Consider the following 25,452-nt stretch of genomic DNA (forward strand, 5'->3'; position numbering starts at 1 on the left):
ATTGTCAAGATGTTGGTTTTCCCCAACTTGATCTGTAGATTCAAAAAATTCCAGGAAGTATTTTTTGGACGTTGAAAAACTCACTTTAAAGTTATACAGAGGCAGCAGACCCAAAATAGCCACCATAATATTGAAGGAGAATTACCAAGTTGAAGGAGTGACATTACCTGAGTCACAACTTATAAGGCTACCATTATAAAGACTGTGATATTGGTGAAAGAATAGACAAATTCATCAATGGGAACAGAACAGGGAGCTCAGAAATGGACCCACTTAAATATGGTCAACTCATCTTTGACAAAGGAGCAGAGGCAATACAGTGGAGAAAAGATAGTCTTTTCAATAATTGACAAACAACTGAACATTTATATGCAAAAAAAAAAAAATCTAGACGCAGACCTTACATCATTCACACAACTTTAAGTGGGTCACAGACCTAAATTTAAAATGCAAAATTATGCAACTCTTAGAACATAACAGGAGGAAATCTGGATGACCTTGTGTTTGGCTGTGATTTTTAAATACAACAAAGGCATGATCCATGAAAGAAAGAAAGAATGAACTGAATTTCATTAAAATAAAAAAAATTCTCCTGTGTGAAAGAAATTGCCAAAATAATGAAAAGACAAGCTACACACTGGAAGAAAATATTTATAAAAGACATATCTTATAAAGACTATCATCCAAAATATACAAAGAACTGTTAAAGCTCAACAATAAGGAAACTACAATCCAATTTTAAAATTGGCCAAAGATCTTCACAAACATCTCATCAGAGAAGAAATACAGTAAGCATATGAAAAGATGCTCCAAATCATATGTTATCAGGGAAATAAAAATTAAAACAACAGTGAGATACCACTACACATTTATAAGAATAACCAAAATAGTAGGTCAAGATATACTTACTGACTTTTTTCAGTGGTACAGGAGATGTAGTTTTAATATGTTTTTGAATTTCAACAGTTGAACAATTAAATTAGTTAGAAAAACAATATTATCAGAGAGAGGAAGTATTAATGGTGGAAGGGAGGGAATCCTTACCTAGAATATAAGGAAGTCAGTATGAAATATGTAAAGTTGACAAACCATAGTAATGGATACAATAATATTTCAAGATGTGGAGGTAATCAGCAAATGAACTTCGAAAGAAAAGATTTTTGAAAGTTAACTATAAGGGGGGAGGAAATCAGATTAGGTTGAGCGTAGAAAGAGGAATATTTAGGCAGGAATTTATCACTCTTCATTACAAATACTTCTGTTATTTGACTCTTTCATAAACACCTGTGTAATGTATTACTTTTTTTTTCAAATGAATGAAGCAGATAGTTAAAGAGGATAATGCATTGATAGAAACGTGGTGTGCGTGTGTGTGTGTGTATTTATTACATTTTAGTCAAGTCTACCAATATAGTTAATAAACTCTTAGAGGCATAAATCTGTGATCAAGGCAAAGCAAAACAAACAAGGTTATCTACTTTCCACATTATGAATGAAATGGAGAGCAAAATCACTAGATATAATTTCTAACAATAGTAGTAGATTCAGGTAGCACTCACCTTCAAGCTAACTATTTAAGAAGGTATTTTTCTAAACTGAAGAAAACAAACTAGCATTATATTTGGTTATGTTGAATATCACCCAGCTCTCATGATAAGAATAGTTTGAACATAACCAGGCAAATCCATTCTTTGAAAAGTCCCTGGGAAATTTTATTGAAACTTCTAAGTGTCTAATTGAAAAAAGAATTCATTTGGGTGATTTTTTTCAGGAGTGGCTGTCTAATGATTAACGTTTGGGGCAATTTTTCATTAGAACTGAGAGTGGGATTATGTATATATGGAAATATTCTCTCAGTAAACTGTCTTAAGTTATCACCAAGTTAATTCCATGGATTGAATGGTTGAATGAGTTAATTTACATCATAAGGCCAAATAAGGGAGTCAGAAAGAAATTAATTATTGACTTGAAAAATTTGAGGTCATAAAAAAGTATTCCAATGTCACTTATTGGTTATCTACACATTGACATTTTAAGGGAAAAAATTCATTGATGTCTAAACTGAATATGGAGGCTATTTGATAAGATTTCATTGTGGTCAGAAGATCCTGACAAATATATTGGCTAATGGTAAAAAAAAATAATAATTTGGTACTAAAATAAGACACATTTAAATTCTATTGAGCATTAAATGAATTTGCATAAATTACCTGACTGGGAAACCCAGCTGCTGCCATTTCTGGTGTTTATCCAGAGGGATCTCTGCCCAGATGTCCATATTTCTCTGGCTCTTGGACCATCCATGAGGCTTTTGATAGGTATTACATGCGCCCTTGCTCTAATGATCTGTTGTGAATCACTATATTTAAGAGTTGGTAAATTTTGTCTACTACCTTGGTAATATGATTAACGCAAATTAATAACATTTAGCAAAAAGTATGTTTAAAAGAATCAAAATATGATGTTGAATTTTAACTAAGCCATAAATAGCTACAGCTAAAGTAAAAATGAACTATGAAAATGACTTTAATATCTCTGAATACATGATAGCTAATGCCTAAACTATAATTAGATATCCCACTATGTGGAACCCTAAACCTAAATAATTTATAAAATAGAATTATTTGCCAGAGTCCTAGTAGCAACAGCATAAAAGTCAAAGGGCTTGGTGGTGCTATATATGGTTCTAGAGAAGTCCATTCACAACCCCTAGGTTATAAGCCTTAATAATTCCTTTCAGACATGATCCCACCAGACATGATGTAGAAATCCTGCCTTGGGTTTATCAATCATTGCTGTGGGTCAGTGATACTTGCCTTCCACCAGCCTCCCTGTAGGTATGGCAAATGGAGAACTCTTTCTTTACGAATTGGAAACATTTGTGGATGTGCTCAAGTATGTCCCACCATATACAGACTTCCGGCCCCCTTTTTCTCTTTCTCTTCTTACAAGAAGCACTGTAACATAGTCACTAAGTCAGACATGTTCAAATTCCAGCTCCATTACTTGGTAGCTCTATGCCCTGATAAATGGTTCATCTCTTGGTAGCTATTTCTCATTGCTAGAGTGTTAAGGGTAAGTATACATACCCCAGAAGAGTCTTGTCATGACTAAATGAGGTTGTGTACATAAAACGTTTGGTTAGCAGCATTTGGCAAAGTGTAGGAGCTATATAAATGTTAGTTATTATTTTTTCTTCTTCTCCTCTTCTACCAATAGAACCTAGAGGCATCTATTAAATTCTATCAGGGCAATTACAAATACATGTAAGAGATAGTACTGGTAGCTAATGCACGAAAAATATATCTAAAATGGATCATTGGGTTTAAATAGATTCCTACCCTAGAAGTTGAGAAGAAATAGACTTTAACCTTAGAGATAGTCTATACTGCTAAAACTGAAATATATATTTAAAACGTACACTTGAAAAATGCCTATTTTAATGTAGATTAATATGTTCTTGATACAGTTACTTGACAACAAAACTGAAGAGGTAGATAATAAAAATATCTTGCATTTAATTGTTGTTGAGTTATATGAGTTCTTTATATATTTTGGATATTAACCCCTTATTGGTTATATGATTGCAAATATTTTCTCCCATTCAATAGGTTGTTTTTTCGTTTTGTTGATGGTCTTCTTTGCTGTGCTGAAGCCTTTTAATTTGATGTAGTCCATTTGTTTATTTTTGCTCTGTTTCTCTTGCCAGAAGAGACATATCTAGAAAGGTATTGATAATATTGATGTCAAAGAGCATATGGCCATAAAATTAGGAACTTTATGGTTTCAGGTCTTACAATCAAGTCTCTAATCCATTTTGAGTTGATTTTTGTGTATGATATGAGATAGTAGTCTAGTTTCATTCTTTTGCATGTGGCATGTTTTCCCAACACCATTTATTGAAGAGGCTGTCCTTTCTCCATTGTATGTTCTTTTTTCTTTTGTTGTAAATCATCCATATATGTGTGGATTTATTTCTGAGCACACAATTCTGTTCCATCTGTCAATATCATGCTGTTTTGATTACTATAGCTTTGTGATATAGTTTTAAATATTATGTTATATAATGCTACCTTGACAATAAATAAATAAATAAAGACCCTGAAAAAAATATCTTGCATTTTAAAATGTATCTAGAGGTTTTGGATTCTATCCTGTTTTTCTGTTTCAGGCAAAATTCCTTTCTGTGTTTTTAAAAGGGATCAACGTTTAGTCTCTCATCTGCCCCTGAACTAGAACAAATTTCTAATGAGTGTTCAGGTTGTTAAATTGTTTTAAAAAACTGTGATAATTATGTCTAGGTCCTATTTGGTATTTTTTTCCTCCAAGTTAGTTTTGTCCAAATGTGCTTTAAGTATTCACTTTCATGACAACTAAAATGCTGTCACAGTGTTCCCAAGATGCTGTCAATACGACTATAGTAAATAACATTATAATGTCAATGCACAAGTATGGAAGTGACATGATGTTAAGAATACACTCAATGTGGTTGTATCATAAATTCAATAGAAAATGCATATTTATGAAGACCTTCTTAGGATGTCAAAGGAGAGTAATGCTGATGTTATATTACTGAGAAAAAAGAAATCAAAGCAGAAAATCTTTGTTAAAGATGATGTAAATTCTACTGAGTAAAGGGAATTTTAAGTCATGGCAGTCAATGTGCCTTCAGATTATAAAATGCTATTATATTTCCCTTCACAACTCTGAGGATTAGCCACACCCAGCTGCCAAAGCTTCATGTCCTGAGTCCTGAGAGGGTCAATGCATGTGGATTTCATCCTCTTTTATCCTTGAATGACTGTTATGCTAGATAATTTCTACCTTTATGAAGGAAATGAGGTACTTAGGCTTCTGTAATGCCAAGGCCTGCCCTCTGTGAAGATCCTCTTCCTTCTACTCCTTGTTTCTGAATGAGAAGAGTGGAATTGAGATCTGGGAACTACTTAGGCCTGTTCTAAGTGGAGAAGAAAGAGATGTATCTATGTATACACCTAATGCCCAGATTTGTTTTATTAAAAAATAAATTATTTGGTTTAAGAATGGAAAGTATCAGCGCTACTAAGTAGAATAACAAACTAAACCATATCTACTGGTGTCCTCCCTTCCCACTTGCATTTTTTCTTAACTTTCCTTTAAGCCATAACTGCTAGATTTTTTTTATCCTTCTCCTTACTATTCCCCTAACCCTATTTTATCTCCTTTTCTTATTTATGTGAGTGTCTTTGTGTTGTTGATTCCTGCTGTTTTTCCTCAGGTTGGTGGGGTTAAGAGAGTAGGGGGAAATGGACTCTGTTTCTAAATTGAATCATTTTACATTTATTTATTAAACAATTATTTTTAGTCTCTAGGCACTAATTATACAAATATGAACAGGACCATTCCCCGCTCTCATAGTGTCCCATTGTCTGGTAGGTGATGTCGGGAATAATTGTAAACTAAATGTAAACTAATAATTATAAGGTGGCAAATGCTTTGATAGACCTGGGTATTATGAGAGCAGAGATGGGGGTATATGTTAATAGTACTCAGGAATTCTTTTTTTTTATTACCATCCACTAGTCAAAGCTCTTGTAGCTGCAAAGAAAGAGATACTTTACTTCAGACAATTTCTTTATTTTACATTATTACTATTCAGCACCAGGGTCGTCCACCAACTGTGGTCTTCCTTTGTATTTCTCAGGTGAAATTCCCCATGTACAAAGAGAATGATTCTGATTCTCTCAATATGTTTTTTGTTTTGTTTTGTTTTTTGGTAAAGCCAAAAGTCATAGGTCATTTGATAGTCTCTGCTTTGTTTCCACTGGAACAAGGGTTTGTGTCATGAAAGAAGTTGAGTCTGGCATACAGCATTACTGATGTGTCCCATACACCCACTCCCCTTTTTTTCATCACTGGAATCTGTAAAGCTAATCCAAGTCTCTGTTTTTCCTCTGTATTAAGAGAGTCCTATTGCTGTCTGAGATCAGCTCCTCAAAATGTGAGGTAAAGAATAAACACATGTTGTCAGTGGGGAGGGAGTGATAGTCCAGTGGAGATGAGGTCTGTAATGAAGTATCAAGGCAGGGGAGGACTAAACTTATGAGGTCACTAGGCACTTAGTTATTTGGAGGTGAGGGGAACCCTAGAAAATTATAAATAGACAATCACCAGGCCACCAAAAGTTTGAAGAGATGTTCAGAAGGAAAAGACAGAAACGGTAAAAATAGCCTTTACCTTGCACTTCTCTGAACAATGTGAGAATAATGAGCTTCCTTGGTTGCATCGTGTTCCTACTGATTGTAAAGTCATCACTTTATTCCTATTCTGGGCAGCAGCACTTTTGGTTTCCTAACTAAAACGTGAACTCCAAATCCTAGAAAATCATCACGTCAATATGTGCTGTCTTTTGAAAGAAAGGTTGTGGAGTGTTGAGAGATCAGTAAAATCCATCTTACTTATATTGCAGATCAGTTATAGTAGCTTTATAAATGGATGAATGTGGATTCGTTTATTATAAGAATTGTGTTTTGAGTATGTATGTTACAAGGGGTATGGTGAGGGTGAAGAGCTGTTGTTGGCAAACCGATGGAGAACAAGTTAAATAACTGAAAATCCAAGAGACATTAGGCCAAAATTTTTTGAAACCTGCTTTCTTCCTTTCTTTCTTCTTCTCTCCCTTCCTCTCTTGCTGTCTTCCTTTCAAAGCATGTTCCAAACACAATTTATGAGTGGATTAGCACAATTCAAAGGCACAGAAAAGTAGTAAAAGTAAAGAATAAGACATAAGCAGAAGGAAAATCTGTGATGGAGATATAAAGTAGAACCAAGAATAATATTTAAAATATATAAACTTCCATATCCTGGGTATTGTAAATAGTGCTGCAAAGAACATTGGGGTGCATGTATCATTTTTTTTTTTTCATGTATCGTTTTGAATTACAGTTTTCTCCAGGTATATGCTCAGGAGTGGGATTGTTGGGTCACATGGTAGTTCTATTTTTAGTTTTTTAAGGAACATCCATAGTGTTCTCGATAGTGGCTGTATCAACTTACATTGATAGCATAAGAGGGTTCTCTTTTCTCCATCAACAGAGGAATGGATAAAGAAGATGTGGTACATATATACAATGGAATATTACTCAGTCATAAAATGGAACAAAACTGGGTCATTTATAGAGACGTGGATGGACCTAGAGACTGTCATACAGAGTGAAGTAAGTCAGAAAGAGAAAAATAAATATCGTATATTAACGCATATATGTGGAATCAAGAAAAATGGTATAGATGAACTTATTTGCAAATTAGAAATTGAGAAACAGATGTAGAGAACAAACATATGGATACCGAGGGAGGGTGTGGGATGGATTGGGAGATTGGGGTTGACATATATACACTACTATGTATAAAATAGATAACTAGTGAGAACAGACTGTGTAGCACAGGGAACTCTACTCAATGGTCTGTGGTGACCTTAATAGGAAGGAAATCCAAAGAAGAGGGGATATATGTATACATGTGGCTGATTCACTTTGCTGTACAGGAGAAAGTAACACAACATTGTAAAGCAACTATACTCCAATAAAAGAATAAAATAAAAGTATATAAACTAATGAGCCACATGTGGGCTGCAAATGAGCCATGATTTTAACAGCAATTCTCATGTGACAGAAAATATGGTCAGGTATTTCTCTAAGTGACCTGGAGTTTCCCTCCCTGCCGTTTGTGACCTAGATAAGATTGCCTGATATATCACCTTCCTCATTCCCTGGCCAGTGGAATTCCAAAACCCTCCCCTAAATTTTTGAGAATTCTCAGAGGGCTTCTATTTTCCATGGTCACTTCTGATTCCAAACTTGTGTTCCTGAAAGTTTGTTCAGGGAGAAGGTTGTTTTCCATTCTGTGGCTGTTTCTCTTTCAAGCCAGGTTGACCCTAAAGTGAAACTCATTACCTTCCTCACCAAAACACTCTCCTCAAGAGGCATTTGAGTTTAGCAGATTTTACTGAGGAAATTTGAGGACTGCAGATTAATTTATAGTGTGCAGTATATCATCAATCTGACCACTGTTAAAATTCCTTCCTATTCGGTAATATTTTTAAAGTTACCTTCATTCCCAGTGGTACTTAGTCTTGTATCATCTCAATGGATCCTCTATCCGTTTCCTTCTTTTCCTTTCTTTTTTCCCCCTCCCATATCCCCAAAATTTTCCTTCAGTTTTAAATCAGAACAGTTTAGCTTTCTTTTCTGGTACATTGACAAGGTGCTTAGACCCCTTGATTTTCCATTTTGATCACTCAAGTCAGACAGATATTTAAGGTATTTCCAAAACATATATGACCCTCCATTAAGAGGATTTCTGATACTGACTGTAAAAATTATAAAATTTCAGCACATTATATCAGAAAGAAACTTGTTTTCAGAAGTACAACTACTCTTCTTTTTAAAAAAAATTATTGGAGTATAGTTGATTTAAAATGTTGTGTAGATTTCTGCTGTACAGCAAAGTGAATCAGTTATACATATACATGTATCCACTCTGTTTTAGATTCTTTACACATATACGTCATTACAGAGTATTGAGAAGAGTTCCATGTGCTATACAGTATGTCTCTTGACAGTGAGAAGATAATGGGACAAGCTCAAAGTCCATCCATAGCCTAGAGCAGGGCTATGGCACTACAACCAATTTGCAGCTATGTGTAATGTGAGTAAAAATAAATATTTCCTGCTATAGCACTGAGATTTTGGAGTTGTTTGTGAGAGACCACTACTGCAGCAAAAGTTGACTAATGCAATGTCATTCATATACTCTCAACTTGGCAAATATATCTTCATAAGGACATAAAAATATGTGGACACCTATTGTCTTACATAACTGAAAGTTAAAATATTTAAAAAATAGATTTCATTTAATTATTGTGCATATCTGGGTTTTCTGCTTATGAGATAGTAAGTATTTATAAGTAATACAATGAAGATATATTAAATTTAAAATAATTTTATGGGTTTTTTTTGCCTGTACTTCAGAAAAAATCAGTAATTACGTTGTTTTAATCAATGTTTTCACATAATTTCTGTTCAGTTGATAGAAATGAAAAATTAGGCAACTTTTTTCTTTTAATTATCACACCTGGAGACCATTTCAAACTTACGCTTGGTCATGCTTCTTTTCAATTCAAACTTGATTTCTTGTGTGAGGCCTCATGATAAATAAATATTGCTGAGTTCCTTGCATTGTTGAGCAAGAACCAGCCTGTGCAAGACTTCTAATTTACTGAGTCATCTTTATTCATCCATTCCATTCTTTTTTTTTCCTTCTAATTTTATTTTTTAAATTACCATACAGTAAAAATAACGTTTATTTTTGGGGTCCAGTACTGTGAATCTTAGCATATGTATTCATGTAACTACCCATAATCAGGATGCAGAACTATTATGTAAACCCAAGGAAACTTTCCTTGTCTTACCCCTTCATAGTTTCACTCTTTCTCCCACCATCCACCAATTCAAATCTCTGGCAAAGTTGGATTCGGCCTCTATCACTAGAAGTTTGCCATTTCATGAATATTATATAAATGGAATCATAGGGTATGTAACCTTTTGAGGTTAAAGTTATTACTCAGCATAATGCCTTTGAAATTTATCATAATTTTATATGTCAATAGTTCATTCTCTTTAATTTCTGCGAAATAACAGTGTATGCATGTGCCAATGTTTATCCATTCAACCACTGAAGGATTTGAATTCTCTCCAGTTTTTCGCTGCTTTGAATATTTGTTTAGACATTTTTGTGTGAATATTAGTGTTATGGACTGATTTGTGTCCATCCCAAATTCATTTATTGAAGCCCTAATGCCCGTTGTGACTATTTGGAGATAAGACCTTTAGGAAGGTAATTAAGGTAAATTGAGGTCATTAGGATGGGGCCCTAATCCAATAGGGCTAATGTCTTTATAAGACTAGGAAGATATACCAGAACTCTCTCTCTTTCTCTCTGCACATGTGAAAATAGAAAAGGCCATGTGAAGACACAGAGAGGGGGTGGTCATCTGCAAACTAAGGAGAGAAGTATCACCAGAAACCAACTGTGCAGGCACCTTAATCTTGGGTTTCTAGCCTCCAGAACTGTCAGAAAATAAATTTTTGTTGTTTAAATCCCCCAGTCTATGGTATTTTGTAATGTCAAAGATAGAATTCGTGAGCTACCATCTTGGATATTTAGCAAAGAAAATTTCTAAGCAGTGTTGAAGTGTAGCCTTGTTTCTCCTTACTGTGTATAATAAAATGCAAAAGGAGAGTTAAATTGAAGAAACTGTTAGCAAAAAGGAACCAGAATTTGAAGATTTGGAAAATAGCCTATCCATATTGCAAAAAAATGAGAAATTATATTATGGAAAGAAAAGCAAGTATGTGGCTGAATGATCACCTCATAAAGAGATTATCCATGAATTTAATCAGCCATATCAGATGAAGGCAGTGGTAGAGATGGAATTATACCAGCAGAAACACTGCCAGTTGGAACTAAAGGGTACATAGAAAATGGTATGGAATGAAGGAAGGTTGTTGGGCTTCTCGGATTCTACAGGATTGAGGCAAAGGAGCTGCTTGGATTCCATCATGCCTTGTCTTCAAGAAAAGGGAAGAATGACCCTGAAGGCAGTTCAGAGATAATCAAGGCTGCCATGCTAACCACAGACCCAGGAAGCAGGGCTGTTTCTTCCTTGCTTTCAGAAGATGGGGCTACCTCCTTAGTTTTAGCAAAGCAAGATGCTTCCATTAAATGCCTCAGAGGGAAGGTCACCTTGCAGAACAAAGGGAACAGGCCATTACCTGCATCAGTGGGAGTAATGCTGCCACTCCAGTTGGACTAGAGAGCAGGGTATTGAGCTAAAGAGGGTTATCCTAAAGCCTTAAGCCCTAGTGGAATTTACCTTGCTAGGTTTTAGACTTCCTGGGTGCTCATCATCCCTTCTTTCCCATTTCTCCCTTTCGGAATGGGAATGTCTATCCTGTCCCACCATTGTATTTTGTAAACACATAACTATCTGGTTTAACAGGTTCACAACTGGAGAAGAAATATGTCTCAGGATGAATCATACCTGAGTTTTACCCATATCTGAGTTAGATGACATTTTGGGCTTGGAAATCGTGCTGGAATGGATTGTCTTTTGGAGCTGTTGAGATAGGGCAAAAGTATTTTGAATGCAGGAAAGACATGCATTTTGAGGATCAGAAGATGGAATGTTATGGACTGAATGGTGTCCCCCCCAAATTTGTATGTTGAACTCTTAAACCTCAGTGTGATTGTATTTGGAGATAGGAACTTTTAGAAGGTAATCAAGATTAAATGAGGTCACAAAAGTTTTACCTAATTCAATAGGACTAATATCCCTATGAGAAGAGGAAGAGACACCAGAACACTCTCTTTCTCTCTCTCTGTCTCTCCATGCACATACACAGAGAAAATGCTATTTGAAGACACAGCAAGAAGGAAGTTGTGTGCAAACCAAGGAGAGAAGTTTCACCAGAAACTAACCCTGCTTGTACATTGATCTTGGACTTCCAATGTCCAAAACTGTGATAAAATAAATTTCTGTTTAATTCTCCCCCCCAGTCTTTGTATTTTGTTGTGACAGTCATAGCAAAATAATACAATAAGTTTTTATTTCTCTAGGGTAAATATCCAAAAGATGGATTGCTGGGTCATATAGTAAGGTTATGTCTAACTTTATGAGAAAAAGACAAACTATTTTCCAAAGTGCCTGTAACATTTGCATCCCCACCAGCAGTTTATGAGATTCTGTTTGCTTTGCATCCTCACCAGTTAGTAATTTTTTTGTCATTTTGCATCACGTTTTAATAGCTGTTTAGTGGTATCACATTGTGGTTTTACTTTGCATAACCCTAGTGGCCAATTATGTTAAACATTGTTTTATCAGCTTGTTTGCCCTTCTTATATCTTCTTTCATGAAATTTTTCTCCATGTTCTTTTCAGTTTTTAGTTGGGTTGCTTATTTTCTTATCATTGCATTTTGAGCATTTATTATATACACTAGATAGGGGTTCTTTGTCAAATATGTTCTCCCAGTCTGATGTTTATATTTCCTCTTACCAGGGTATTTCAAAGAGCAAAAGTTTTAAGTTTGATGAAATTTATTTATTACTATTATTATCACTTACTTTTATTGTGTCATGTCTAAGAACTCTTCACCTAATCCTGAATCATGAAGATTTTCTTTTATCACTTTCTCTAAAAGTTTTACAGTTCCCTGTGTTATGTGTAGAGCTGTAATTCATTGTGAGTTAATTTTAATATAATGTGAGAGGTTTAGTTTGAGATTTGTTATTTTGTTTTTTGAGGGATTTTTTGCATAAAGGTGACCAATTAGCCCGACACCATTTGTTGAGAAGATAAGCTTTTATCCTTTGAATATATTTTGTGTGTTGGTCAAAAATCAAATGGCCATATTTATATGTGCCAATTTCTGGATTTTGTATTCTGTTTTATTGATCTATATGCATATCTTTTTATTAGTTCACAGTATCTTTAAATATTTCTTAACATTGGGTAATATGACTCCTTTAAATGAATTCTTTGTCAAAATGCATTAGCTACTTTAATCATATTTTCTTCTGTCTCAATTACCCTTCCCTTGGAAATTTCTTTACCCAAGTAGATTTTATAATCAAATTGTCTATATATAAAATGTAATGCTAAGATTTTGATTGGTATTACAGGAAAGCTGTGGATCAATCAATGGCTAATTCATGATTCCTATTTTGATGTTCTAATCAATGAACATGGTATGAATCTTAATTTATTTATATCTTAAAAATATTTTTCATCACACTTTCATAGTTTTTAGTATACATACCCCGCACATGTTTTATTAGATTTATACCTAATAATTTATTTTATGTCATAATTATTTTGTGGTATTTTATTGCAATTTCCTATTTTGTAACTCTCATATATTTATATAGCCACTGATGATTTATTAAAAAAAAAGTTTTTCAGTATATAGTATATATTTAAAAAACTGCACAAATTTTATGTATACAATTTGATGAGTTTGGATATATTCAAACACCCATGAAATCATCACCACAATCAAGGTAACAGACATATCCATCACCTCCAAAAGTTTCTTTATGTCTCTTTTATTATGTGGTAAGAACACTTAATATGAGATCTATTCTCTTAATAAAAATTTAATACAGTATTAATACATAATACATTATTATGTATTATGTATACAGTATTAATACATAATACAGTATTTAATACATAATACAGTATTATTAACTATAGGTACTACTACTGCTTTCTTTTGATTTCTGTAGCATATCTTTTTTTTCCAATTTTAAAATTCTTTCATCTTATCCATATCATTTTACTTGAAGTGAGTTTCTTGTAGATAGCAGATAGTTGGGTCATATTTTTAATCCATTTATTAAAATCTCTGTCTTTTAATTCATGTGTTTAGACCACTTACATTTATTATAATTATTGATATGTTTGAATGTGGGTCAAATGTTTTATTATTTGGTTTCTATTTGTTTCCTCTATTTTTCATTTCTCTACCTTTTCTTCCTTCTTTTAGATTATTTGAGCATGTTTTATTACATTATTTTAATTTATCTACAATCATTTTGACTATATTTCTTTTGCAATTTTTAGTGTTTTCTCTAGAAATGACAAAATTTTACTTTACACAATCTATTTAGGATAAATATTGTATTTTACCACCTCAATCTGAGTAGAGAAATCTTACCACTATAAAAGTCCCCTTCAAATCTTGTGCTATTTTTTCTTATATATTACACATACATACATTTAAAGTCACATAGTACAATTCGATCATTTTTACCTTCAACCATTCAAGTATTTTAAAGAAACCAAGAAGAGAAAAATATTTTATTATATTTATCAATAGTTTTACCAGTTCTATTACACTTTTTAAATTCCTGATGTTTCAAGTTTCTTTGTGTCATTTACCTTTTGTCTTAAAAGCTTCCTTTAGTCATTATTTTAGAGCAGGCTTGTGGGCTATGGTACCTTTTGGGGAATAGACCATAAACTGGGTGTTTGAATACTTAAAAGGAAAAAAAAAACCCACTAGATGACAAATATTTCAAGAAATCACTTAAAAATATATTTGGCTCATAGTTTTTGCTCACCAGCTTTTCCTGATTTGAAAATAGCAAATTTTATATAATATCATTTTTAAATTGATTGAACCTATGTTATATTACAAAATGTTGATACAGGTGATTGATGATTATACTATTAGGAAATAATTACAAAGGAAACATAAGCAAAAAATACATCCACAGCATAATTTCATGTAGCATTCTTAGTCTCCTAAAAATTTTAACACCTGTGATGTTTTTTCTTTCAACATAATCCTAAAGTAAATGTTGTCAAATCTTTTCAAAGTTAGTTTCTCAATATTACATTGATTTTATTCATATCATGGTAAATGTGACAACACTTTAAATGCCACATTGCAGTCTGTGGACATTTTTCAATCTAAGTCATTTATATATTTTGTTTGGCATATGTTAGTCTAATTTTCTTATTCTTGGTGCATGGGTTACACTAAAACTGTGGAAGCAGTCCCTCTGAGCTAATTGTAGAAATGAAAGCATTAGCTAGAGCTCTTTTGCCTTGTTGGGAAAGCTGCCCAGGTGAGTGTTGTTTCCCATGTAACCAGAGGAAAGAACTAATCAACTGCATTCATAAGGGACATAAGCAGCCTGGGGTGGAATTTTAGGAGACAGATCATAAAAGTGCCATGTTGTGGACTCCACTTTTAAATCTGATAAGCTGCTTGGTTTGGTAAGCAAGGTAAATATGACATAATATATGTTTTTTAGCTTACAGAATTAACAGCCATCAGTTTCTTATCTCACAGGATTATTCTAAAAAGTACATATTTCACATTTAAGAAACTGAAATGTAATAACTTTACTGAATTTTTTCCTAAGCTCTAAAAGTATTTTGAAAAAAGTTATTTAACATCATCAGCATGTGTTTTCTCATTCACACAATTGGTAAATAATAATAATAATTTCCACATAGGATTACTATGATGATCAAATGAGTGAATAGATGTTAAGATCTTAAAATTGTACCTGACGTATAGCAAGCCACCAAAGTAATGTTTATTATTTTAATTTTATTTATATATTTATATTATTTATATTTTATTGATATTATTGTACAATATTATTGTTTATATAATGAATTGTCAATAGTTTTGAGGTATTGTGAGGTGGTATTGTATATTTTTAGAAACATTGATTGACACAAAGCAGATCAAACATACTTCAATTTCAATGTGATTAGATAAAAACCTTCAAAAAATTTAGTTTCTTAGTTCACATATAAGGTTGTGTGACATGTAGACACATGCACACACAAAAAATAGAGAATATCTTATACAGTTTCTATCTCATGTAAACATTATGTAGACAAGCAGTTAAACCTCATTTAGAAACCAGCAATTGGTTTGTGGCAGTTTGCCCACTTAAAACCTCTTTTATTGTAATGAAGCTAATGTAATCATATCCAAAGAGCTAAAACTAGGCCCCAGGATAGTAGGATATTATAGGAAAAGGAGATAATGTCATCACTGTTTGTTAGGAATAAATAGTGAACTCTATTTAGAATGGCTCATGGAACTTCTCAGGCATTTCATACACTCTTTTACTCCAAGTTGTTAATAGTTTAATGTTACCTCCAAGTATATTTTTCCCCATCACACTTTACTAAGGTACAATTTATCTAGAGTAAAAATGTATGGATTTTATATGTATAGCTGAATACGTTTTGACAAATGTATATAACTATGTAGTCCATGCAATAAAGATATTAAACATTTCCATCACCTCAAAAGTTACATTGTATACCTTTTTGTGTTGCCCTCCTTCACCTCCAGTCCAAGAAACCACTGATCTGCTTTCTGTCACTATCAGTTTTACCTGTTCTAGAATTTCATGTAAATGGAATCGTACAGCGTCTAAGCTCTTTTACTCAACAGTGTTTTGGAGATTCATCCATCTAATTGTGTGCATTAATATTCCATTCTTCTGTTGTTGTTCTTTTTATAGTATCTCTTTGTATAAATAGACCACAATTAGTTTATCCATTCACATTTTGAATTTGGGTTGTTTCCAGTCTGGGGTTATTAATAAAGCTACTATAGGTATATTTTCTTATAAGTCTTTGTATATACATATACTTTACTCTCTCTTGGATAAACATGTAGGAATGGAACTTTTGGGTTATGTAGTAAGTATATGATTAAATTTTAAGAAATAAATCCCCAGAGTGGTTATAACCTCCACACAAACGATATAGAGAATATTTTCTCCTAGCATATGGCTTTCTTTTTCATTTTTGTAGTGACATCTTTTGAAAAGCAGAAAATTTTAAATTTGAGAATATCCAATTTATCCATTTTTCTTTCTTTTATTGTTAGTGCATTTTGTCTAACCTAAGGTTGTAAAAGTAGTCTCCTATAATTTCTTCTAGACATTTAAGAGTTTTAGCTTTTATATTTAGGTCTGTGGTCTATTTAAACATAATTTTTCTGTTTGGTATTTTCATATGGATATACAGTTGTTTAAGCACTTTTTGAAAGGTATCTCCTTTCCCCATAGAACTATCTTGACATCTTTGTCCAAAATGAATAAATGTTTATGTGTTCATCTGTTTTTGGACTGTAATTTTCCCTTCATGTAGATGTCTATCCTTACCCTGATATTACATTGTCTTATCTACTATATTTTAAGTTAAGTGTTGAAATCAGATATTGTAAGTCCACCTTTGTCCTTGTTTTGCAATATTATTGTGGCTTTCTAGGTAATTTTTATTTGCATATAGATTTTAGTAAAAGTCTGTCAGTTTCTTTTAAAATTTTGCTGAAAATTTTATTGGGATTGCATTAAACCAATAAATGAATTTTGGGAAGAACTGATATATTATGTGTCTTTCCAATTATTTAGATCCCCTTTAATTTGTCTTATTGGTGTTTTATAGTTTTCATTTGTGCAGGTTGTTCAATTGCTCTAATGCTGTATAACAAACTACCTCAGTGTCTTGAGTTTTAAAGCAACATTTATTTAGTTCATGGATGTGCAACTTGAGCAAGGCTTAGAGAGAGCTTATCTGTATTCTACTCAGTGTGAGTTGTAGTATCTCAAAGGCTGGAGGATGAAATCATTTGAAGGCCATTACTATATACCTTGCAGTTGGTACTGGCAATCAGCTAAGATGTCATCTCTGGCTGTTAGCCAGAACACTGGCATGTGTCCTGTCTGTGTGTTATGGGATTCCTCATTAACTTGTGCCTGGGTTTCAAGAGGGAGCTAGGTCAAAGTTTAATCCTTTTTATGACCTAGCTTTGAAAATCACATAACATGACTTTTATATTCTGTTAGTGAGAGTAGTTACAAACCACTGCCTGTAGGAAGGAGACACAGATCCTGTCTCTTGGTGGAAGGAGTGTCAAAATCACATTGTAAGAGGGGCTTATAGTAATCAGATTTATTTAGGAAATTAAAATCTATTTCATCAATGTAGAGGTCTTACATATATTTTGTAAGTATATTATGACTTGATGCTATTGTAAATAATTTTTTAATTTTAATTTTTCTAGTATCTAGAAATACAATCATGTTTTTGTATCATAACACTTTGCCAAATACATTGTTATACATTTTCAAGAGTGTTTATCTTCAGAAAGGAAAACTTAAACAAATAACAGTGAAGTAAATAGGGATTAAATGAAGATTTTAGCAGCCTAGAGAAGACATTTTGGCAAAGCTAGGGCTGCTACTAGGTAGTTGTGTTTTAGTTCTATATAGATTGGGCTCTAGCCATTCATTTACTTTGTTAGCTGCTTATTTTGAAAATGAAAACTATTTGATTTCTATTGTCAGAGAGCCTATATAGTCTTGAAAATTTGCATAGGTTTTATATGCTACAAATAATAGAAAAATCCTTTCAATTTTATGTTTAAAATGTCAGGAAAAAACTTAATTGCTGCATAAATATATTATTAAGTATATCTAGTTAGTTGAACAGTTTGATTTTGGTTGAGTATCGTAAGAGAAAGACTTGTTTGTTTTTCAGATACTCTTTTCTTTCGGCAAGATACCAGACAGATTCCCTAAGTTTTGGTGACATTGGGTTATAAGAATACTTTATTTTGATAATTATGACATACTTTTAGATGTTAAAATTTCCAGTCTAATGTATTGTAAAACATCAATCTCATGTCCAGTCCAAGGTATCTCCCCATTTCCCCTCTAGCTTTGGGCAAGGGATATTAGCAGTAAAGGGTGAGGGTCTCATTGCTAAACTGGTATTTACTAAAACCACCTGTTTGATAGATGTCTAAACTTGTATCCTTCTGTGGAACATATGTGACTTCTCATGTGGGGAACTCTGCACTGCACAGTGTCAACACAGGCAGTGTACACTTCGTTTGTATTTTAGGGACAGACAGACTTGCAGTTTCTGCTTCCAGCTTTATTCTTTTGAATCTCTTACAACTGGTGTTCTTTTAATATAGTAGAACAGTTTTGAACTGGTTTCCTTCTAGGTAATCTGGTATTGCTATCTTCTATATTGTTCACTTGCCCACAGGAAATTAATGTATCCTTGTCAAGCAAATGGTAAAAATGTAGACTACGATAGTGATGCCTCTTTTTTCCATAGTAGAATGTTTTGCTCTGCCACTTGCTTTCATACATCTCCAGGTGAGATGAAGCACCAGATTTCTGTTTTAACTTATGCCCTAGGAAACATATGCAAAGTGTTACTACTTCTAGGGACCTTATTCTTTAAGTGTGATTTTCTTGGAGTCTCCCTACTTTTGCCTGGTAGCGGAAAAATCCTCTTTATGTGGGAGAAGGCAAATACTACCATATTCTTTTATTGGGTTGATATCTTGCTATGAATTGCCTCCTTTACACTTTGTAAATTTTAAATCAATTTTTCTGTTTATGTGGGTTGAAGGTGGGTGATGCAAGATGTTTCCAGAACTGTTTTCCTCACCTTTTCAAAATCTTAGTGGGAATGTCTGGCATCTTTTTAAATTTTTTTAATTTATTTTTTTGTGGTACACGGGCCTCTCACTGTTGTAGCCTCTCCTGTTGCGGAGCACAGGCTCCAGATGTGCAGGCTCAGCGTCCATGGCTCACGGGCCCAGCCGCTCCACGGCATGTGGGATCTTCCCAGACCGGGGCACGAACCCGTGTCCCCTGCATCGGCAGGCGGACTCTCAACCACTGCGCCACCAGGGAAGCCCTGTCTGGCATCTTTTTGTCATTCTCTTTATATAATATGTGCCTTCTAACCTTAGCTTTTGTTCTTTGCAGAAATACTGTGATGTTATAAAATATTACTTAGTTTACAGGGTAAAGTGTGCTAACAAGAGAATGAAAACTATTTCCCTCCACCTGCCATTTAATTTTTCTATTTATAGAAAGTCATATCCTCTTCTACATTAACCTGCTCTTCTACACTAAGTAATGATTTGCTTGTTATTATTACTTTTACTGTACTGTGGCAGTATATATCTTTAATATTAGTTAAATTAAATCTTAAGTGTTGATAAAAGTTTAGCACTCTACCTCTGAAAGGTCCATTTTCATGGGTGAGACTCAACATAGTGTTTGGAAACAACTGGGTATGCTCTACTGACTGGGCCTTAGGAACCACCAGAAAGAGTATATGAAAGGACATCATTATAGACCCAGCTGAGCTACATTCTAGTTTCATGACTTCCAGCATATCAGATAAGCACTCAGTTTCTTCCTCTGTAAGTGAATCTTTGTGTTACTCCTAGTTTTCAATACCATGATTTTAGGTTTATCAAGAATTACTTTACTTTTGTAAGAAAGTAAGTTTCCCCAATGCATTTGAAAAGAGAATCTTAGCTCTCAGTAGTATAGGCTTCATCACTTGACTAGCCTGGGATATGTATGAATTTTTAAAAAACAGCTTCTTACGCATCTTTTCATGCACAGGACCAGCACAGTGCCTGGGAAAATAGTGGGTAAACAGTGCATGCTTCTTAAATGAAAGAGTGAATAAATAAATGCATTTCATTTGCAGTGGAATTCTGGGATTTCCCAGTTTTTTTATTATGAGGTATTAGTAATTTCCTCTAAATAAGTGAATAAACATATAAATACATCATTGAATTCTTCTTGGTAGTGATTCAGTATTATATAAACAATACCAGGTTCACTACCCACCAAATGTGCACGTAAGTGATATTTAGAACAATATATTTGGTTTTTACACCGATAGGTATGTATGAGTTATATGTGTGCTAGTGGTTATGTAGATAAATGAATGTTAATTTTAATTCAATCACCTTAAAAGTATTTTTCTCTAAGTATGCTCTTTTTATTTAATATAAGGTGATTTTAGGGATCTTTTATCAAATGAAAATGGGTTGTTGCATTTGCTTTTTGTTCTCTTTTGAGTGCTTCTAAAACACTGCCATGTACTATCACTTTGCTTGATTGTGTAGCCTCTGTTATTGCTTCCTGACACCTAAAGGATTATTTCTAGAAATTAGGCTTCAATGGAGAAATAGATATATGATATTTCTAGAAAGGAGTCCTCTGTGACCTACACAATTCAGGATTATCTTAGGGTTTATAACAACTTTGTGGAGAAGAATCAATAACTCTAACTTGATTCTAATAATAAGCACTTTCACTTGATGAAGAAAATTCCACTTATTGTATGTTCTAAAAGGATAACATTAGACAAACTATTTACTCCAATAAATGAGTTATTCTAAGCCTTAAAGTCAGAAACAAATTCATTGATCCTGAAAGTTGGCCTAAGGCATCTGCTAAAAGCTACCATAAATCCCACTTGTGTTTATTTTTATAGTTCATCTTGGCAGAATTTTTCTAAAAAACAAAAATAAAATGTGATTGACGTTCAATGGAGTTGTCAACTGCTGAGTTTGAGGCTAGAATGCCTTTAACCTTGAGGTGAGCCATCTTTGTACTTGTGTGAGTCCTCAGAGTTTATAGCTCTTTCCTCCACCTTCAAGGAGGTTAGTCTCATCTCAGGAAGCAGAATCTTGCTTAGTGAATGCCTAAGGTTGGTAGTCTAAGCTCAAACCCTTGATATCTGTCATTTGTGAAGATTTTAGTCTTTCCAAACTTCCTGAAGAATCAGTTCTTCAAGGATGCCACTGAAGACTGTCAAACCTTGCCATTATTAAAAATTCTTACCGTATGTACACTCTTTCTTGGTCCTCAGCATTTTGCTATATTAGAAACTTTTTCTTTCATCTTGTAAGTGGGGCTTTAGTGGGTATTAGTTCCAGCCTGTAAGAAGTTTTTTTAAATGACTCCATATATCCTGCTATAGCCTCCGACATTATTCATTATACCATCTCTGAGCAGACCTTCCATACCAGACACAGACAGCTTATTGATTTAGAGACTGGTCTCTGGAGGAAGAATTATATTTTCATGCCTAAAAACACAGCACCTGGGAATACCATGGTGTTTTAGGTTAATATTCCTTTATAAGAGATAATGTGGGCTGTCACCAAAGGGATTATATAAAGAATTAAGTGACATGAATGCTATACATAATCTGAAATAAGGTGCAATAAAGGAATATTTGTCCTACTAGATACTTAAAATATTAAAAAGAAAAAATAATTGAACATTTTATTGTACTTGTATAGGCTAGGTTGACAATAGAATGAAAGTGTCCTGAAGTGGACCCTGGTATGTATGGGAAGTTAATTTGTGATAGAGCCACATATAGGTAATTGATATGAAATGGAGTAAGAGTTGTATATTAATTGAGATTCGAAACAGTAGGGTTTTTCAAATAAATGACATTGGAAAAATTAGAAAAATATTTAGGATCTTATCTCCCTCCCACAAAATGGTATATTCCAAGTAAATTCCAAGTTTATTAAAGCATAAATGTAAAGCAATAAATAACAATGTAGATGAATATTTATTTAGTCTGTGGATAGTATTTTTAAAATACATAAAAATTTGTTTCTATCTCATGGGGGGAAAAGATATATAGTTGTAGTTACATAAAATTGTAAAGTAGTGTGCTTCAAAAGTTGATATTTTCATATATGAACCTCATCAAAATCAATAGGACAAAATCCTCTAAGGACTAAGAGAAACAGTAAAGACAATGAATAGAAAAATTACAAAAATGGAAATACGTGTTACCAGTAAATGTATGAAAATTTAACAAGTGTAGTAAAAGATTAAAGTGAACAACAGAAAATAAAAAGAGCAGCAGTAAGAATTTTTAATGTATTTACTTAAAAATATTTAAAAAATATAATACTAATGAAGTGGTGAGAAAGTTTCATATATACTGCTAATGGAAGTTTAAATTAGAACACTCGATGATAATTTAAAAGGAATTTAGAAATATGCATTAATATTTTAAGTGCACCTTCCCTTTTTATCCAGTGATTCTCTTCTAAGATTCTAGCCTAAAGATATATGCAGAGGAAGATATCCATTGCAACATTATTTATAATGATGAAATTGCAGAAATAACTTGGATATTTGACACTTTAGTGATGACTAAAAAAAGTTGGTATAGGAATGTGAAATATATTATGAATCCTTTAATAAATATATTTATGAAGATTATCTTAATGAGATGCAGAATGTTCATGTTATGTGAAATAAGAAGGGTATAGTGTGCTGTGTTAAATATCTATAAACATATTTTTGCACACATTTCCTTTAGGTGAACTCATAGAAGTATAATTACTATGAATACACATTTTAATGCTTTTCATACATATTGACCAATCTCTTTTCAGAAAGGTTATGCTGATTTACAGTCTTATCAGCACTGTATATATCATCTCATATGCATGTCTGTTTTCCCCAATCAACGTATTAAGAGTCTTCTTTCATGTTTGCCAATGCTTAGGTAAGAAACAGGCATCTTATTGTTTTAATGAAATTTAAATTGAGGTTTATATATTTTCATATATATATATTTGTGAATATATTAATTGCCTATTTGTGATTTATACATTCTGTATTTTTTTATTGGTGAGAGCAATATATCTTGAAGATAACACACCAGATCTTGAGTTACTCAACAATTTTATGTGAGTCAAGGTGCAATAGAGGAGGAAGCTTTTCTAATTGATTCAACATATATTTTGGAACTTACTTATATCTGCAAGGCACACTTCAAGATGCTGTCTGGATCATGCATATGAATGTGTTATAGTTCTTAGCTAAAATGAACTACAATCTAAACAAAGAGCTGGATGTAAACATAAAGGGTCAAAGCTGTACAGAGTCATGCTATTAATTCTGACTTTGGATAGAAGGAATGGTTTAATCAATTTATCCTTAAGCTGAGCCTTATTGGCAGCAGAGTGAAAGTTGTTACAGGCTGAAAAGAACATACATTGAGAGGAAGAACACCTGTAATGAGGCCAAGGGGTGTGTCTCCTAGAGAAACCTATTTATCCATCCCCTCAATCTATAAGGTTGCATTGACCTTTTAAAGTCTTCATTATGTGCATATGGGTATCAAGATTCAGATATTCCATTACATCAGTATGCTTAGAACTAATTGTATTCAAGGAGGCCAACTTACTATCAAATCTTAGAAAAACATAATCAGGAAAACTAAATCAGGATTTCAGTTTGCTTGTATATAATAAGAAATGTAAAAGTGAATTTGATATTTGTGTTGCTTAAACCAGTGCATTCACTAGCAGTGGGCATGCTACATCGAATGGCCCTTAGAATGAATGGAATAAGAATGAGGATAGTAGTCTTGAGATTCAGTGTTTAATGGTGCTGTACTGCAATAGTATGTTCCTGCCAAGTTGTGACCAGTATTTACATCTGGGCAAAGCTGTTTTTGGCGAATAGTTCATATCTAGACCTGGTAGAGATTAAATGCCTGGATATAGGATACCAGGGAACCTGCATTCTGAGTAGACCATAAGCAACCTGGGTATTATTTAATACACCAAGCCACCAGGTTGTGCAAGCAAAAAATATTTCATTATCAAGTTGGCCTATATAAGATAATATTTAGACATATTCTTAAGGCTCGAGTAAGATTCAAAAGCAGGTTGTTGATATTCCTTACGGACTTTCTCTGTTTCCATCTTTCCCTTAAGCCTTTCATCCTTATTAGGAAATGATATTTCAAAGTCTAATTGACAGGACTGGGAACCAGACAGGACAGAGAATGATTCTTCATGACATTTCTTCATGTCTTGAATTAGCTTTTGTTCTGAACTCTTTTCAAAGATGTTTGTACAGCAAGCAACCTTGGAAAATAGAGATCCTCTCTCCCTCCAGGGCAGAGGGCAGATTCGATCCCTGACCATGATAATAAAGGTAATATCTTCCTCAGAGGCAAAGATCAGGGAGGTTTTCTAGCAACTCCGTTGAAACACTGGGATTTTCTAAGTTTGGAGTTCCTCAGCTGTGACAAAAATTTACTGTGTGTGCAGCTTCCAGCTGGGTCACTCCATGTCACCTCTGCTATTTGGAGGACAAGGGCAACGAATGTGAGCATAAAACTCATGCTACTTGCTGTGATGTGAATAATGGTGAGTCTCATGTCTTCTGTTGTCATGAAAGTTAGCATGAAATATGTCTTCTATTACCTTAAAAGAAGAGTAAAATCTCAGATTCTTCAAAGTTCTTGAAAAGGTAGAGGACCAAATCCAAGAGAATACTGGTTTTCATCACTGATGACTAGAAGTTTTTGTTGTTATTTTGTTTTGTTTATATGTGGGAAGCAGACTTTCAGTGAAGCCAAAAGAAGCTTCACTAAAGAAGCTTCTTTAGTGACGCTAAAGACCACAAGGATTGGAGCAGATTGTAGGGAGAAAAAAGCTAAATTTTGGGTTTCTTGGGTTTGAAATACCAGAAACGTGTCCAACTGTAAATGTTGGAAAAATGATTAGGATACTTTAAATAGAACAGAAGTGTGGAATACCTTAAATACTATTTTTATTAATTTTTTTATTGGAGAATAATTGCTTTACAATGCTGTATTACTTTCTGCTGTAGAACAAAGTGAATCAGCTATATGAATACATATATTCCCTCCCTCTTGGACTTCCCTCTCCCCACCATCCCACCCCTCTAGGTGATCACAGACCACCGAGCCGAGCTCCCTATGCTATACAGCAGCTTCCCACCAGCTATCTGTTTTACACATGGTAGTGTATATATGTCAATGCTACTATCTCAGTTTGTCCCACCCTCCCCTTCCATCCACACCCACCCCCATGTCCACAAGTCTGTTCTCTATGTCTGCATCTCTTTTCCTGCCCTGCAAATAGGTTCATCAGTACAATTTTTCTAGATTCCATATATAGGCATTAATATATTTGTTTTTCTTTTTGACTTACTTCACTCTGTATGACAGACTCTAGGTTCA

The sequence above is a fragment of the Phocoena phocoena genome, chromosome 9 (assembly GCF_963924675.1).
Source record: "Phocoena phocoena chromosome 9, mPhoPho1.1, whole genome shotgun sequence".
In the NCBI taxonomy this organism is placed as follows: Eukaryota; Metazoa; Chordata; class Mammalia; order Artiodactyla; family Phocoenidae; genus Phocoena; species Phocoena phocoena.